Source organism: Bos indicus, chromosome X (assembly GCF_029378745.1).
Source record: "Bos indicus isolate NIAB-ARS_2022 breed Sahiwal x Tharparkar chromosome X, NIAB-ARS_B.indTharparkar_mat_pri_1.0, whole genome shotgun sequence".
Taxonomy (NCBI): Eukaryota; Metazoa; Chordata; class Mammalia; order Artiodactyla; family Bovidae; genus Bos; species Bos indicus.
In genome coordinates, this window is record NC_091789.1 from 64396378 (window position 1) to 64411519 (window position 15142).

At 42.9% G+C, this 15142-nt stretch overlaps 2 long non-coding RNA genes and 1 other non-coding gene across 3 annotated transcripts in view; 1 reads left to right on the forward strand and 2 right to left on the reverse strand.

Annotated features, from left to right (window-relative positions):
• The window catches only part of LOC139181695 (uncharacterized), an 83636-nt gene extending 81493 nt beyond the window's left edge, over positions 1–2143 (forward strand). The window contains exon 3 of the long non-coding RNA XR_011565465.1: positions 1737–2143. This is a non-coding gene — a long non-coding RNA (uncharacterized lncRNA). The remainder of the gene's footprint in view (positions 1–1736) is intronic.
• On the reverse strand, positions 852–5840 carry LOC139181694 (uncharacterized). The gene is made up of 2 exons (XR_011565464.1): positions 5416–5840; positions 852–1863 (listed from the first exon to the last, which is right to left on the reverse strand). It is a non-coding gene; the product is annotated as an uncharacterized lncRNA (long non-coding RNA).
• Positions 5841–11424: 5584 nt separating this feature from the next.
• On the reverse strand, positions 11425–11497 carry TRNAW-CCA (transfer RNA tryptophan (anticodon CCA)). The gene has a single exon. It is a non-coding gene; the product is annotated as a tRNA-Trp (tRNA).
• Between the last annotated feature and the right edge of the window lie 3645 nt (positions 11498–15142).

Genomic DNA, 15142 nt, shown 5'->3' on the forward strand with positions numbered 1-15142 from the left:
CCCAGAACTGGTCCCTTAGGCCATCTGTTACATAATCATTTTGACACCAATTGAATATCCAAAGGGCTTGGGACAGACTCACAGGCAGTAGGAAATGTTAGAGAGTGATAGTTTGGGGTCTGTCAATCAGTTTTCAATCACATTTTTTCTTTGGTTTGTCAATTAAGCTCTAATTGTCTATTTCTATGGACAATATTACTCAATTCTTCATTAATATGGAAGGCTTCCCAGAGAAGATTGTCTCCTAAGAGTTGCAAGCTTCCCCATGCTGCCACAAGGCCATAAGGGAAGTTTCTCCCTAAGAAACAAAGGAGTTTTAAGTCCAGCTGCTTGTGAGCTTAGCTGAGAATGGACTGGACTTTTCTCTCACATCCACTTAAATCAAGGCAAACTTCTGGAAGACGAGGGTTCTGAGGTGGATTACGTATTCAAGCAGAAGAAGGTCGGTTGAGGACTACAAGAGAAGAGGCTGATTTAAGCTCTCTTGCTCCTACTGTGCCCTGCTCAAACTTCCTTTTTTGTGTCTCAATCATACGAGATTACAATGGATCACTCATGCTTAAAAGCCTAATCAAAAGCCCCATTTCTCCCAGGAAGGAGACTCACTTTACTATGAAAACCATAGTGAAGCAGAAAAACAGGTAACAGTGGAACAGATTCGGCACTGTTCTCCCTAACAGAGAGCCTCATGTCCAATATATTTAACTTAAACTGATAAAGGGGATACGTGTTGAAGTGATGGGCTTCAGATGCTGTTTCAGTTCCTACCAGGCATACTTACACACTTCCTTCTCATGAATAAGTTCAGTGGAGCAGAGAATGCGCCGTCTTGGACCAGTTCCACATTGTGCTTCTTTTGATGCAGCCAAAAAGGGGAACTAGAGAGAGGGCTTTTCCTTCAAATGCAGAGCCAGGGTCCACCTTGGAGGTGGCTGCAAATGGCCCAAAGAAGGTGAGGCTCACAGTGGGCAAAGGCAGGCAGACAGCTCCTAACAAGGGCAGAGATGTCAATGGTTACTCATAAGTCTCCCAAATGTGGCCGCAAGGAGGGTTAATTACCCCCCTTTTCCTGCCACTCAGCTTTCTCCAATGTGTCAGCCCATGACACGGATCGCTGACTTTCTAGAAATATTCCCTGGCTTTGCAGGGACGTTCCGTTCAACAAATGGCATCCAATTTGCTCACGGTCCCTGGAATCTCAATTTCCTCAAAGGATTTTTCATCTCAATCCAGTTCGTGTGAAGGTTTTTTCCTTCTTCGTTTTTCGGCAGAAGAGAATAGGCAGAGCCTGCTTTACTTTTTTTTCTTTTTCTTTTCTGTGTTATTCTTTTTCATAAAGTGAAAACCTTTGTGGAAGAGTCTGAAATTTGGGAAAAAATCCAGCTCATCTGTCAGATATTTCTAGAATTACATAAAATGGAATGAGATTTGTACAGTTTAGAACAGGAAACGGAAAATAACTAATGTGTCATGTGTTCTATGAGTTGAAAACTATATGATAATCAGAAAAACAGCCCCAAATTCATTGGCCTGATTCAAAGCTCTCCTTCTTTTATCAACTCACACATAAACCAGTAACATTCACTTTCTTAGATTCGTGGCAGGGCCACATTTGGGCTAACTCGCAATCTCTTCAGATTATAAGCACCTTCTCAAAGAAATGACAAGAAAGTATCTTGTTTTTTTTTAAACTCAAGACACTTAGGTTTTACTTGCTCTGTTCTGCTTCCTTCTAGGAAAAGAAAGAACAGCAACAAGGAAAAGATGTATCTCATGCCTCCCATGCAGCCCATCTTCCACTTTTTTCTCATTCCAGCCAGTGCAAAAGGCAACTTGAAACTTTCAGGGCCCCGTGTACTCAAGCTGTTGGGAAGAAAGCAGACAAAAAGACTTAGAACAGATCTACTGGAACTGATGGAGACCTCTTATCTCAGGCTTCTAACCTACTGGGGGGCGGGAAGGGCTGGGGGAATTTACATGTGTAATAAGCACTGTTTTCCTGCAAAGAAAGAAAAGGCCTCTCCTGCCTTGCAAAGACTGTGGAGGAAAATGTAAGTGGACTAACATACATTCCTATCCAACGCTAAGGCTAAATCCTTACAGGCAAGTCATAGGAAAGAAAAAATAAACTTTGAAATCCTCATTTCTAAGGGAATTAAAGTTGATTTCTCAAGAGATTTTCTTTGGGAGAAAAGGGAAACTGGGGTTTGCAAAACGGCCATTTTGGCAAACAAGATAAAAATAATAGGCAGTGACCCAAACAATTTTTGAAACGAAAGTCAACTGATCTTAGCTTCAAGACTATCATTATTTTTAATCCTTCAGGGATGGGGCAAGCATTGATCAGTGTTTCGCCTGTGTCTCTTATGAGATCTATAAGGATTTTCAGTTTGGCTACTTATGTTGGAAAAGACAGATGTGATTAGCAAATGGATGTGATGTAAGCACCTGAATGGTTCAGACATACTCCTCTCACATGAAGTCCCCTGTGAAATGGAAATTTTAAATGGACCATTTAAGGAATATTGGGCAAACTTAAGTAGGTAATATGTTCACATTGCATCACCACGCAAAAGACCACCCCAAAAGCACCTATCATTCCTAAAAATAGGAGAACTGCATTTCCAGTCTCAGGAGTGGAAAGCTTTTTGAGGCTTAGAACACAGAAGGTTTGCTATAGATTATATCCAGCCACAGGTCATTTCCATCGACTTTAGAGCTGGCAAAACTCTTCCAAAGAGGGATTTGAAAATATTTAAATAATTCAAGAAACACCATATTTCAGTCTGGGATTAACACTGGATGGGAAGTGAGTTCAACAATCTTTTCAGCAGGTCCAACCTAAATATTGAGTATAGAGAGCTGGATGGAATACAAGATGATCATTCTGGAGAACTGAATTGTCCTTGGGCCACGATGTGAATGCCACCACTCTTACTTTAAATATTATGAAGTTGGCCAGATAATTTAAAATCCATGGTTTCAAATTAAGAGTATGTAACCAAAGCAGAACTGGTCATAGAGAATAATTTATGCTATCAGCCAGGATTTGCAGGACCGGTTTGCCGCTCTACCTCCTTCCTGCTCCTTAAACGACAACTAAATTTTCCTGGGACATGTTCATAGCCCTCAAAAGACCTGGGTTCTGATGACCAGATCCCGTCTGGGAGTTTCTGGCCCTTCTTCAATCACTCAGAATGTCCATCTCTGTCCTCTGAGAGTTACCAGGTTCCCTCGAAGCAAATCATTTCCATGAACAGCTTTAACACAGCGACTCACCCCAGTGAGGTTCTTCCCGAGCCTTCTTTAATAAGCTTATCCCCCAAGTCTCCAAAGGAGAAAGATTTTTTTTAAACCACTGAAATTCAATTTATCATAATCACATATGGCTCTCAGGGGGGATTTCTGAAGCCATGGTTTTCGGGTCTCCCCATGCAAGAACCAACTGGATTGTTTTTCTTGTACAATGGTTGGGTGATTTGGTGAACAGTAGCATTGCCTCATAACTCAAGCTGGCAAGAAAACGGCTCTTAGGTTTTGGTTTTTGTTTTTTCTTTTTTTTTTTTTTTGCTTTTCTTGGGTCTCAACTAATGGTATGAGCAAAGAGAAAAGTTGGTGACTAGAGAGCAATTAATCTCTTTTGGCATTCCTGTCATCTGTGTGGCCTCCCTGGCTGGGCTGAAGAACATCAGAAAATGAATCTCTTTATAAATAATCACTTTTGATTTACAAGATCCTGAGGTCCTGCCTTTATGTTCTGTATGGAGCTATAAACCTAGAAGAGTTCCCTCCCCAGGTCTCTGTTAAATTTCTCTTTATCCCTTTAACTTTTTCTTTTGGGGGGAGGAGAACAGTTCAAGACATTTGTTGGGGCTGCAGCAATAAACACGAGTGAGCATTGCTCAGCAAACATGCCGACTCTTACACTTGCAAAGAGCCAAACTGTCCTTAATTTTTCAAATTATACTTTGACCCAGTTAACTGGAGTTATTTCGGCATTAACTCTCTGTTTGCTTCACACAGGCCATTGTGCCATTGAACTTGCACTGGCTCTTTTACAGGTTACTTAGAAATGTAGCCATTGACATATCTGGGAGAAAGCCAGGCTCCAACAAGAAAACAACAAAGAAAACAAAAATTCTGAGACCAACGCTGCTGAGCTGGGGAGGGTGAGTGGGCTTTATAGGAGTCTAAGAAACACGTAAGATCCTAAAGAAATGTACCCATTAAGGTGCCTTCGTAAAACAAGCATTCACCAAGTTCATTTGCAACAAGGGAGGGGATCAAGGGCTCCTTGCCTGGCTGTGACTGCAAGGGATCTGGGCCGCCAAGTGTCCGTTCTCAGAAGAGGTCTCCTGGGTAGAATAGAATCAGAGACATTCCCAAAGGAAGGCTAAAGGATGGGCAGGTCAGCCAGCTCTTCATGCCCCACAGTGTTCCTTTAATCCTTCCTAGAGGCTTCACTACCCTTGTAATCTTACATGCACTATTGTCTGTGGGACAGCCCCCAGGGTAACAATTCTCTTTTGGACAAACAGTAAGAGGACACTGGAGTCGCAGGCCAGAGTCCATCAGCTAAAATCCTCTCCCCAATCTACCACCCAACAAGAAAAGCTCCATTCACTGGCGGTGGGCTGGCTCTGAAAAATGGCAGCTTCAAGGCCAGGGTGTCTCTGGTCTGAGTTGAGATGCCTTCGTCGCTATGACGGACAAACAACGACTGGAGTTTGGTTTGCAAAACACCATGCTATCTATCATTTCCTTTTGATTCCCCACAACAACTCCACCTTCAAAATGGGCATCCTGGAGCCCAGAGAACTCAACTGCCCATTCTCATAAAGTTAGTGGCAGGGCCGACAGGAACTAGAAGGCAGGCTTTCCAGGCCCTGAGTTCTGGCAATACTGCGTTGCACCCTGAGCTTAGCGGGTCCAACTCTGACCCCAGTGGTCCGGGCCAGAAAATGAGGCAGATGTCCACAAGGAGGACAGAGGCGCCTCCAGCCCCGTCTGCTGTTTCCTTAACTTGAGTACCTCGGAACCACCTACTGGTCCAGGGCACTTCAGCAAGCAAGCAAAAAAGACTCGGGACACAGGCGATCACTAAGGGGACTGCAGAACCTGTTAGATGGCTACCCAAGGGGCCTCCCCGCAGCTCCAGAGCCTGGAACTAAGCAGGCCAAGCGGGAGTGGCGAGTTCGAATCCGGAGGGAGCCGACCCCCCCCCCCCATCCACCCACCTACCTTGGTGCAGCGCCCTGGGCCCCGCCTCCAGCCGGGCCGCGGGCAGCTGGAACAGGGAGCCGGCTGGGGTGGCAGGTTCGGGGAAGTTTGTGGTGCCGTGGGGGAAGACGGCCCACCTGCGCAAAGGCTGGAAAGGAAGAGTGGGAAAGCAGGCGCCAGGCACCTCTCACTGACCTGGCCACCGGCCTCCTCCGTGGTCCACGCGTGCAGGCGTTCCAAGCTCCCCGGGGCGCTCCTCCGAGGTCTGGGATTCGCAGGTTGTGGCGAGAGCTAGAGTGCGTGCGAGGGGGGAGGGGGGACTCGAAAGTGGGTGGGAGGAAAAACATCACCGCCCTCACACCACGAGGGAGCAGCGGTTCGCTCGGCTCCCGGGGGCAGAGCCAAGGCGCGGGTGCGGCGGCCCGGGGCCACCTGCCCGCCCGCCGCCCGCTCCCCAGTTGGCCAGCGAGGCCGGCGGCTCGGCGCGGGCGGGAAGTCCGCGACCACGCAGCAGCTGCAAGCCCGCACCCCCTCGCCTCCCGGACACCGCCGCTTTCTCCCCTATCCCCCGACCCGAAAGTTAAGAAATCGGGAGAAAGTGTGAGGCTCAGCCGGCGACTTTCCCATCACGCAGCGCCAGCCGCCCCCCACCCCCCCACCCCCCCAACCCCCCAACCCCCGCTCCTCTGGCTAAGCGAGCGTTGGGGTCTTAAAGGGACCGCACATCTCCTCCGGCCCCTCCTCCCGCTCCGCGCTGGAGGCGCCTAGGAGCTCCCCGCCGCTTGCTCACGGCCTGATGACCCCGGCTGCCCTCCGACTTCCCTGCTGAAAGCCCTCAGCGCCCTCTCTTCCGGCACCACGGCCGCTCTGCGTGCACCTGGTCTGGTCCCCAGCCGGCGCGCGGGACGCGGGATGAATTGGCCTCGAAAATGATGCCCTATAGCAGGCTGCTGATCATTTCGGGGTGTATCTCAAATCCACATCGCGGCTAGTAAAGTGACAAAACGTTGGTGCCCTTCAAGGCAGGATGGCGATGAGTGTGTGTCTGTGGAGGGACAAGGGACGACTTAGAAATCTGCTTTCGTCCACCAAGAGAGTTCCTAAGACCCAGGGAAAGGGTCTCCAGTGACTGTTAGGTGTCTTGAAGAAAACTTGGGAGTGGCTCACCAAGAACCCATCCGTGAAATCGCAATATCACTGCTGACCCCTTGGTGAACCCGAGATGGACTAGTCCAGATTTGAGTTTATTCCATGAGCAAGAGGTACAAATTATCAGAATTCTCTAAGGGCCTGAAAGCGGTGCCTTGACAGAGAGTACCCATTTATATTTTGAGCTCCTAAATTTAAAGGAGAGCTGCAGGATTTTTTCAAGGTGGAACTGCCTTATATTTGATACTCTTAACATCAACATGCCACTTTATGGCTTACAGAGTACTTTCCTATGCATCATCATTACTTTTTAAACTTTCACAACAAACCGAATGATCTGTCCGTGGCCTCAAGTGTTGAAGTTGGCAGGAACTTCTGGACCATTCTAATCAACCTCTTCCTGTCACAGAAGAAACTGATGGAGGAGGGAGCGGGAGACCTGATGTATGGAAGGCCGCGCTAGATAGATTTGACCTTCCAGTTAGGATTTCCTGACTTTCAACTCACTGCTCTCTGGCTGTTATCGCCAGTCTATAGATGAGGAAACTGATGCTCAGAGCAGTTGTCCTTGCCAAAACCATATCATATATCACGAAGAGAGAACAAAGGAGAATGAAAACAAAAATAATTATCCCTGGAAGTTGTCTTTTTTTTTTTTTCTTCACAAGTGTTAATATCATCCAACTAGCCCTGAATTGCTGGGGATGTTTATTTCAGTGTTAACAAAGAAAACTTGGCCCTTTCTGAAATGTTGCCTTCAGGGCCCAAAATGTCTAGCTCCATCCTGCTACCTAGGTAGCCATACATTACCACATGCATTCAATTTGTGCTATACTATATTAGTTTGAACTTGCTGATTTGTTGCCTCATAACCATTCTCATGCCACTTAAGGCACTGATGTTTTGTCTCACTATACTGAGTTCCTCAAGGCCAAGGACTGGTTGTTTAATTTCCTTTGTATCTGCATCCCCTAACCCCCATCATCATTCCCAATATGCTTAGAGAGTATTCAGGAAAATGGGTGTCAGGGAACAGACGGGGACAAGCATAGATCCCAGTATTAAAAATCAGTAGACTCACTGAGATTTAACAACTCATCTATTTGGCTACAACCACTGGCTCCCCTCGCTTGATGTAGTATTCTGATTACTCCATAACAAACCATCCCCAAACCTAGTGGCTTAAAAGCTTCCAATGATTTATTATGATCAAATGGTTCTTTTCAACTGGGCAGTTTTTGCTCAGGATATCTTGCACACTTGGCAACTGTATAAGGGGGTGCTGGAATGCTCTGAAAGGTTCTTCATTAGTGTAAATGCTGGTGGTCCTTATATTCATTCCAGTCTTGATTTCTGAATTGGGAACTCCAACGTGGGTCCTAACCTAGACTTCGTACCAGGTCTTTTTCAAGCTAAACTGATGATTATCTCTATGCTTTATTTTTCTCTACTTATTAAATGGGGGATCAAGCATAGACCATCTCATAGTCATTCTTAAGAAGTTTTACTTTGAGATAATCATAGATTTATATGCAATTGTAAGAAATAATTCACAGGGATCTCAAATACCTTTCACTCCCAATGATAACATCATGTATATCTATAGTTGTTGTTTAGTCACTGTCCTGTCCTACTCTTTTGTGACCCCATGGACTGTATGTAGCTCTCCAGGTTCCACTGTCAGTGAGATTTCCCAGGCAAGAATACTGGCGTGGGTTGCCATTTCCTCCTCCAGGGGATCTTCCCAACCCAGAAATCGAATCCATGTCTCCTGCATTGGCAGGTGGATTCTTTACCACAGGGCCACCTGGCAGAGCATATCTACAGTACAATATTACAAACGGGAAATTGACATCAGTACCATCTATCTGCCTTATTCCAATTTCAACAATTCTATATGCACCCATCTGCCTGTGTGTACAGCTCTAAGAAAAGTTATCACGTGTAGGTTGATGTGATCACCACCATAGTCAAGATACTAAACAGTGCCAACACCACAAGGGTCTCCACTGTTACTCATCTTCTGTCCCTCTCTTCCTGACAACCACTAAACTGTTCTCCATCTCTGTAATTTTGTCATTTAAGAATATTACATGGAATCATACATAGGTTACCTTTGGAAGTTGGCTTTTTCCACTCAACATAGTTCTCCGGAGATCTATTAAAGTTGTTCCAATATCAAGAGTTTGTTCTTTTTACTGCGGAGGAGTATTCCATGGTATGGAGGTATCACAGCTTGTTTGACCATTCATGTATTGCAGGATATCAGGATTGATTCCAAATTTTGGCAATTACAAATAAAGGGGCGATGAACAGTTGTCTACAGATTTTGCATAACCTAAATTTTCATTTCCCCTGAATAAATGCCCAATAGTACAGTTCCTGGATTGTATGGCAAGTGCATGATTAGTTTTGTAAGAACTGCCATATGCTTTTATAGAGTGCCTACACTATTTACATTCCCACCAGAAGTGAATGAGAGATCCAGTTTCTTTACATCCTTGTCAGCATTTGTTGTTGTCATTATTTTTCATTGTAGCCATTGTGATGGGAGTACAGTGATATATATATATATATATATCAGTGTGGTTTTAAATTGCATTTCCCTAATGCCTAATGACAGCTGCTATTTTTCGTTGTGTGTATTTAACATCTGTATATCCTTTTCAGTGAAATGTTTCTTCATATATCTTGGCATCTTCTAACTGAATAGTTTCTTACAGTCAATTTTTAAGAGTTCTTTACTTGGGTACCGATCCTTTGTTGCATACATGGTTTGCAAATGTTTTCCCCCAGATTGCATCCTCTTCCCCTAAGCATTTATAGAACAAACATTTGGACCTCAATTTGGAGGTCCAATTAGTCAGTTTTTCCTCTTATGGATTGTGTTTTGACAATAAGTCTAAGAATGCTTTGTTTCAGTTCAGTTCAGTTCAGTTGCTCAGTCCTGTACGACTCTTTGTGACCCCATGGACTTCCATCACCAACTCCCGGAGTTTACTCAAACTCATGTCCACTGAGTCAGTGATGCCATCCAACCTATGTCGTCCCCTTCTCCTCGAGCCTTCAATCTTTCCCAGCATCAGGGACTTTTCCAATGAGTCAGCTCTTTGCATCAGGTGGCAAAAGTATTGGAGTTTCAGCTTCAGCATCAGTCCCTCCAATGAATATTCAGGACTGATTTCCTTTAGGATAGACTGGTTGGATCTCCTTGCAGTCCACGGGACTCTCAAGAGTCTTCTCCAACACCACAGTTCAAAAGCATCAATTCTTCGGCGCTCAGCTTTCTTCAGAGTCCAACTCTCACATCCATACATGACTACTGGAAAAACCATAGCCTTGATTAGACGGACCTATGTTGGCAAAGTAATGTTTTTGCTTTTTAATGTGCTGTCTAAGTTTGTCATAACTTTTCTTCCAATGAGCAAGTGTCTTTTAATTTCATGTCTGTAGTCACCACCTGCAGTGATTTGGGAGCCAAGAAAATAATCTGTCACTGTTTCCACAGTTTCCCCATCTATTTACCGTGAAGTGATGGGACCAGATGCCATGATCTTAGTTTTCTGAATGTTGAGTTTTAAGCCAACTTTTTCACTCTCCTTTTTCACTTTCATCAAGAGGCTCTTTAGTTCTTCTTCGCTTTCTGCCATAAGGATGGTGTCATCTGCATATCTGAGGTTATTGATATTTCTCCCAGTAATCTTGATTCCAGCTTTGCTTCATCCAACCCAACATTTCTCATGATGTACTCTGCATATAAGTTATGCTTTGTTTAGCCCTAGGTCAATTTTTCCCCTATATTTTATAGTGTTATAGTTTTAAGTTTTACATTTAAATCTGTGATTCATTGAGTTAATTTTTATATAAGGCATGAGATTTTGATTGAGGTTCACTTTTTGCCTGTGGATGTCCAGTTGCTCCAGCATCATTTTAAAAATAACTATCTTTCCTCCATTGAACTGCCTTTACACCTTGGTCAAACATCAGTTGGGTATTGTATGGGTCCGTTCCTAGTTTGTCTCTTTCCTTATATCAGTTTCTATGTCTATCCCTCTATGAACAGCATCCAGTTTTTATTGTTATATAGTAGGATTAATATCAAGTAGAGTGGTTCCCCCACTTTATTCTTCCTTTTCAAGATTGTTTTAATTATTCTGGGTCCCATACCTTTCTGTATAAATTTTAGAATAAGCTCATCTATGTCTACAAAAAACCTTTCTCAGATTTGGCTAGGAATTGCATTAAACCTACAGATCAATTTAGGAAGAACTGACAGCTTGCATGTGTCTTGTCTTCCAATCCATGAATACAATATGTTTCTCCATTTCTGTAGGTCTTTCTCAATTTCATATATCAATGCTTTTTATATTTCAGCATATAGATCTTGTACACATTTTGTTAGATTCATGCCTACATATTTTATTTTCTTTGGAGCAATTGCAAATGTTATTGTGGTTTTAATTTTGATTTCCAGTGTTCACTGCTAGTATATACAAATGCAATTGATTGTTGTGTGCTAATCTTGTATAAAGTGTGCTGTAGAATACACAGTCACTTTATTTTTTTCCCAGCTTTATTGCATTTTAATTGACCTAGAACATTGTGTAAGTCTACGATGTACAACATGATGATCGGTCACATGTATATATTGTGAAATGATTGCCACAATAATGTTAGTTAACATGTTCATCACCTCACATCACCTCACATAATTACATTTTTGGGGTCTATGGTGAGAACATTTTTTAAGATCTACACTCTTAGCAACTTTTAAGTATATAAGAGGGTTATATTATATATTTAATTATATCCTAACTGTAGTCACCATGCTGTGCCTTAGAGTCTCACAACTTATTTATTTTATAGCTAGAAGCTTGTACCCTGTGACCATCATCTCCCCATTTCCCTCATCCTGCAGCTCTTGGCAGTCACCATTTTACTGTTTCAAAGTTTGGCTTAAAAAAAAAATTTATTTTGCCGCACTATGTCTCAGTTGTGGCACTGGAGAACTTCATTGCCTCATGTACGATCTTTGTTGTAGCATGTGGGATCTAGTTCCCTGACCAGGGATCGAACCTGGGCCTCCTGCATTGGAAGCCAAGAGTCTTAGCCACTGGACTACCAGGGAAGTCCCAAAGTTTGGCTTTTTTTTCTTTAAAGATACCACAGATAAATGAGATCATACAGTATATGTCTTCTTCTGTCTGATTTATTTCACTTAGCATAATGCCTTCAAGGTCCATCCATGTTGTCAAAAGTAGAAGAAGTGAATGTAAAAATGGAAGAATTATGGAATGAATAATATTGATCAATGTTCTGAGAATATAGATTTTAGCATTTTAAATCCTTCTCATCCTATCTGAACCTGGAAAATCTGGTTATTTGATGATCTTTCAAAAACTAGCAGGGCATATAGAGATTAAGAAGAAGTATATTATGGCATGGGGCTTCCCAGGTGGCACAGTGAAGAATCAGCCTGCTGATGTAGGAGACACAAGAGACGCAGGTTTGATCCCTGGGTTGGGAAGATGCCCTGGAGAAGGAAATGGCAACCCACTCCAGTATTCTTGCCTGGAAAATTTCATAGATAGAGGAGCCTGACAGGCTATAATCCAAGGGATCACAAAGATTTGGACACAGCTGAGTGACTAAGCACAGCACACAGCAAATTATGGCATATGTTTACTTCTTTATACAGAAAATCAGACCAACCTAAAGTTTGTATTAATCAAATACTTGATTCAGTATCTAGAAGTTGACCTTTGAGGACCCTTAAGCTGCACTTAATATGACCCCATTTATCACTTGTATGTATTCATGTTTGTTATGGAATTTTTGTCTTTGTTATATTTTCTTCTTGCTAGTCATTTCTAAATGACTCTCCACTTTCACTTTCATCAAGAGGCTTTTTAGTTCCTCTTCACTTTCTGCCATAAGGGTGGTGTCATCTGTGTATCTGAGGTTATTGATATTTCTCCCAGCAATCTTGATTCCAGCTTGTGTTTCTTCCAGTCCAGCGTTTTTCATGATGTACTCTAAGTGCTAGAACACAGAATTGGCTGTCAATAGTGTGGTTCACCTAATATTTCCATCTTTCTTTCTTTAAGATTCATGTAGAACTTTACCCTCACCTCCTACTATGAGCACCACCATCTGATTTGCTTTGTTGTTCAGTCACTAAGTTGAGTCCAACTCTTTGCAACCTCATGGACTGTAGCATGCCAAGCTTCCCTGTCCTTCACTATCTCCTGGAATTTGCTCAAACTTATGTCCATTGAGTTGATAATGCTATCTAACCATCTCATCCTCTGCTGCCCCCTTCTCCTTTTGCCGTCAATCTTTCCCAGCATCAGGGTCTTTTCCAATGAGTTGGCTCTATGCATCAGGTGGCCAAAGGACTGGAGCTTCAGCATCAGTCCTTCCAATGAATATTCAGGGTTGATTTCCTTTAGGATTGACTGCTTTGATCTCCTTGCAGTCCAAGGGACTCTCAAGAGTCTTCTCGAGCACAATTCAAAAGCATCAGTTATTCACCACTCAGCCTTCCTTATGGTCCAACTCTCACATCTGTACATGACTACTGGGAAAACCATAGCTTGCTGTGGTCATTGAAATCTTAGGAGAAGTGATGTGTGGGAATAAAGAGTTAGTGCATGATTTGTTCCATTCATATGTTGAAATGAAGCCTGAGTTTCAGAGTGACTAAGATGAGCAAAGATCCCAGCAGAATTATTTTGGAAATCAAAAGTGTGTGATACATGGAACTTTGTGCAGCACAGCTTCTGAGATTTGGAGGTTGCTTCTTTTTGCAGCGTAATCTGCCCGATTCTGACTGATACCACCAGTAAAAACAATTCTGTTTCCTTGTATTTTGTGAAAACCAGAGAAGTAAACAGAGCAGCCTATAGAATCCTGGAAACAGAGTTAATAGAAGTCATTATTTTTTGGTTCTGTGTGTTCTTTTTAGCTAAGCTGTCATTTTCCATTTATGCCTTTCAGTTACTGTATCAAACAACAATTACCCAAGGAATTTTTTGATTTGTGCTTTGTGTTATATCTGAATAGCATTTTATAGAAATGCTTTTCCTTTTAACTGACTTTAAGAGAATTATGGGAGAATTTTACATCATTCTCTTCCCAAAGAAGCACATCTCCAGATTTATCATAAAGCCACTGAAAAAGCAAGATTTGCTTTATAGGAAATTTCAGGAACATATGTATTTTAAACTCATCACACTGTGCAGGATTATAGTAAATATGTAAAAGATGAAATGGAGTGTATTCTTGACTCAAAATCATAGCATGCCCACAATCACCATGAGTGAGTCAAATGGGTAGAACATAAAATACATTCACTTCTGGTTGAGGATTCTTCACGTAGTTTAATTACATTTTCAAGCAGTCTCATAAAGGTATGCAAACTTTGTTCACTAGGGACATCATAAAAATAAGCTGAAGATCAAGTGTGTGCAAGTGTTATACTGTGTATAGAAAAATGCAATCTGGTGGAATAAAAATTGCCTCCCTAGTAGCTTTATTGCTATAAAGCATTTAATCACTTTAAATTGTCTTTGCTTAAATAGCTTACAATAGGATCTCAAGGTACCCACAGTTCTTTAGAACTGCCATGAACTGCTCACAGTATTTGTGTTTATTACAAAGCTAGGGAGCAGAAAGTCAAGTCGCTCAGTCGTGTCCAACTCTTTGCGACCCCATGGACTGTAGCCTACGAGGTTCCTCCATCCATGGGATTTTCCAGGCAAGAATAGAGTGATCCACTATTATTCTTCAGTAGAACTCACAGAAGTGACTGTTTCATTGTCTTTGGTGCTTTGCGTGTTAAGTCACTTCAGTCATGTCCAACTCTTTGTGACCCCATGGACTGTAGTCCACCAGGATCCTCTGTCCATGGAATTCTCCAGGCAAGAACACTGGAGTGGGTTGCCATCCCCTTCTCCAGGAGATCTTCGCATGGTTTTAGAATCAAGCATTTCTGAGTTTGAGTCCCAACAAGTCATATAACTTTTCTGAGTCTGTTTCCTTTTATGTAAAAAGAAGATGATATTATTGCTGCTATGGAGGTTCAGTGGCCTAATGTATGAGGAGGGCCTGGCACAATGCCTTACATAATGCCCGTTAGTTCTTTCCATCCCCACTTTTCCTCCCCGCCCCCATTCCTTAGGCCAAATGTGAGAGCTATTCCACATTAAGTAAAGTCCTTTATTAGCTACTTAAGATTTAGTTCCCTGTCTGTAGAAGAGAGTGGGGATAAAAGCAGGAAGAATACATCAATAATTAGTCCAACTTTCCACCTTCTTCTTACAGGCAGGGAGTGAGTTGGGGAGTAGAATGCCAACATGCCTTCAAGTGGAATAGTCAAGAGACATGCCAAAATGGAAGTCACTCTGTCTTCACACACAGGTGCATCAGCACTGGGTATCGTCCTGGTGCTGGGAGAACATCATAAAATATTCAATGCAGATTTGGGCCTAACATCCTTTTCTCTGGCTTCATGGCACATGGACTAGAAAACAAGACACAGGCCAGAGTAGAATCATGAGAAGCCACCTGCATATCCTCACATCCGAATTCCCTGTTCTTCCAGTTCTCAAGGAAAGAAAGTTTGTTTCTCATTAGGAAATGATGCTGACAACTCAGCATCAGTTATAACCCAGGGAATAAGGGCAGGAAACAGAAGATCTAAAGAGCAAAGATGGCAAAATGCTGACCCAAAGGCTGACGAGAGCCTGCACACATATTTTGCTTGGACTGA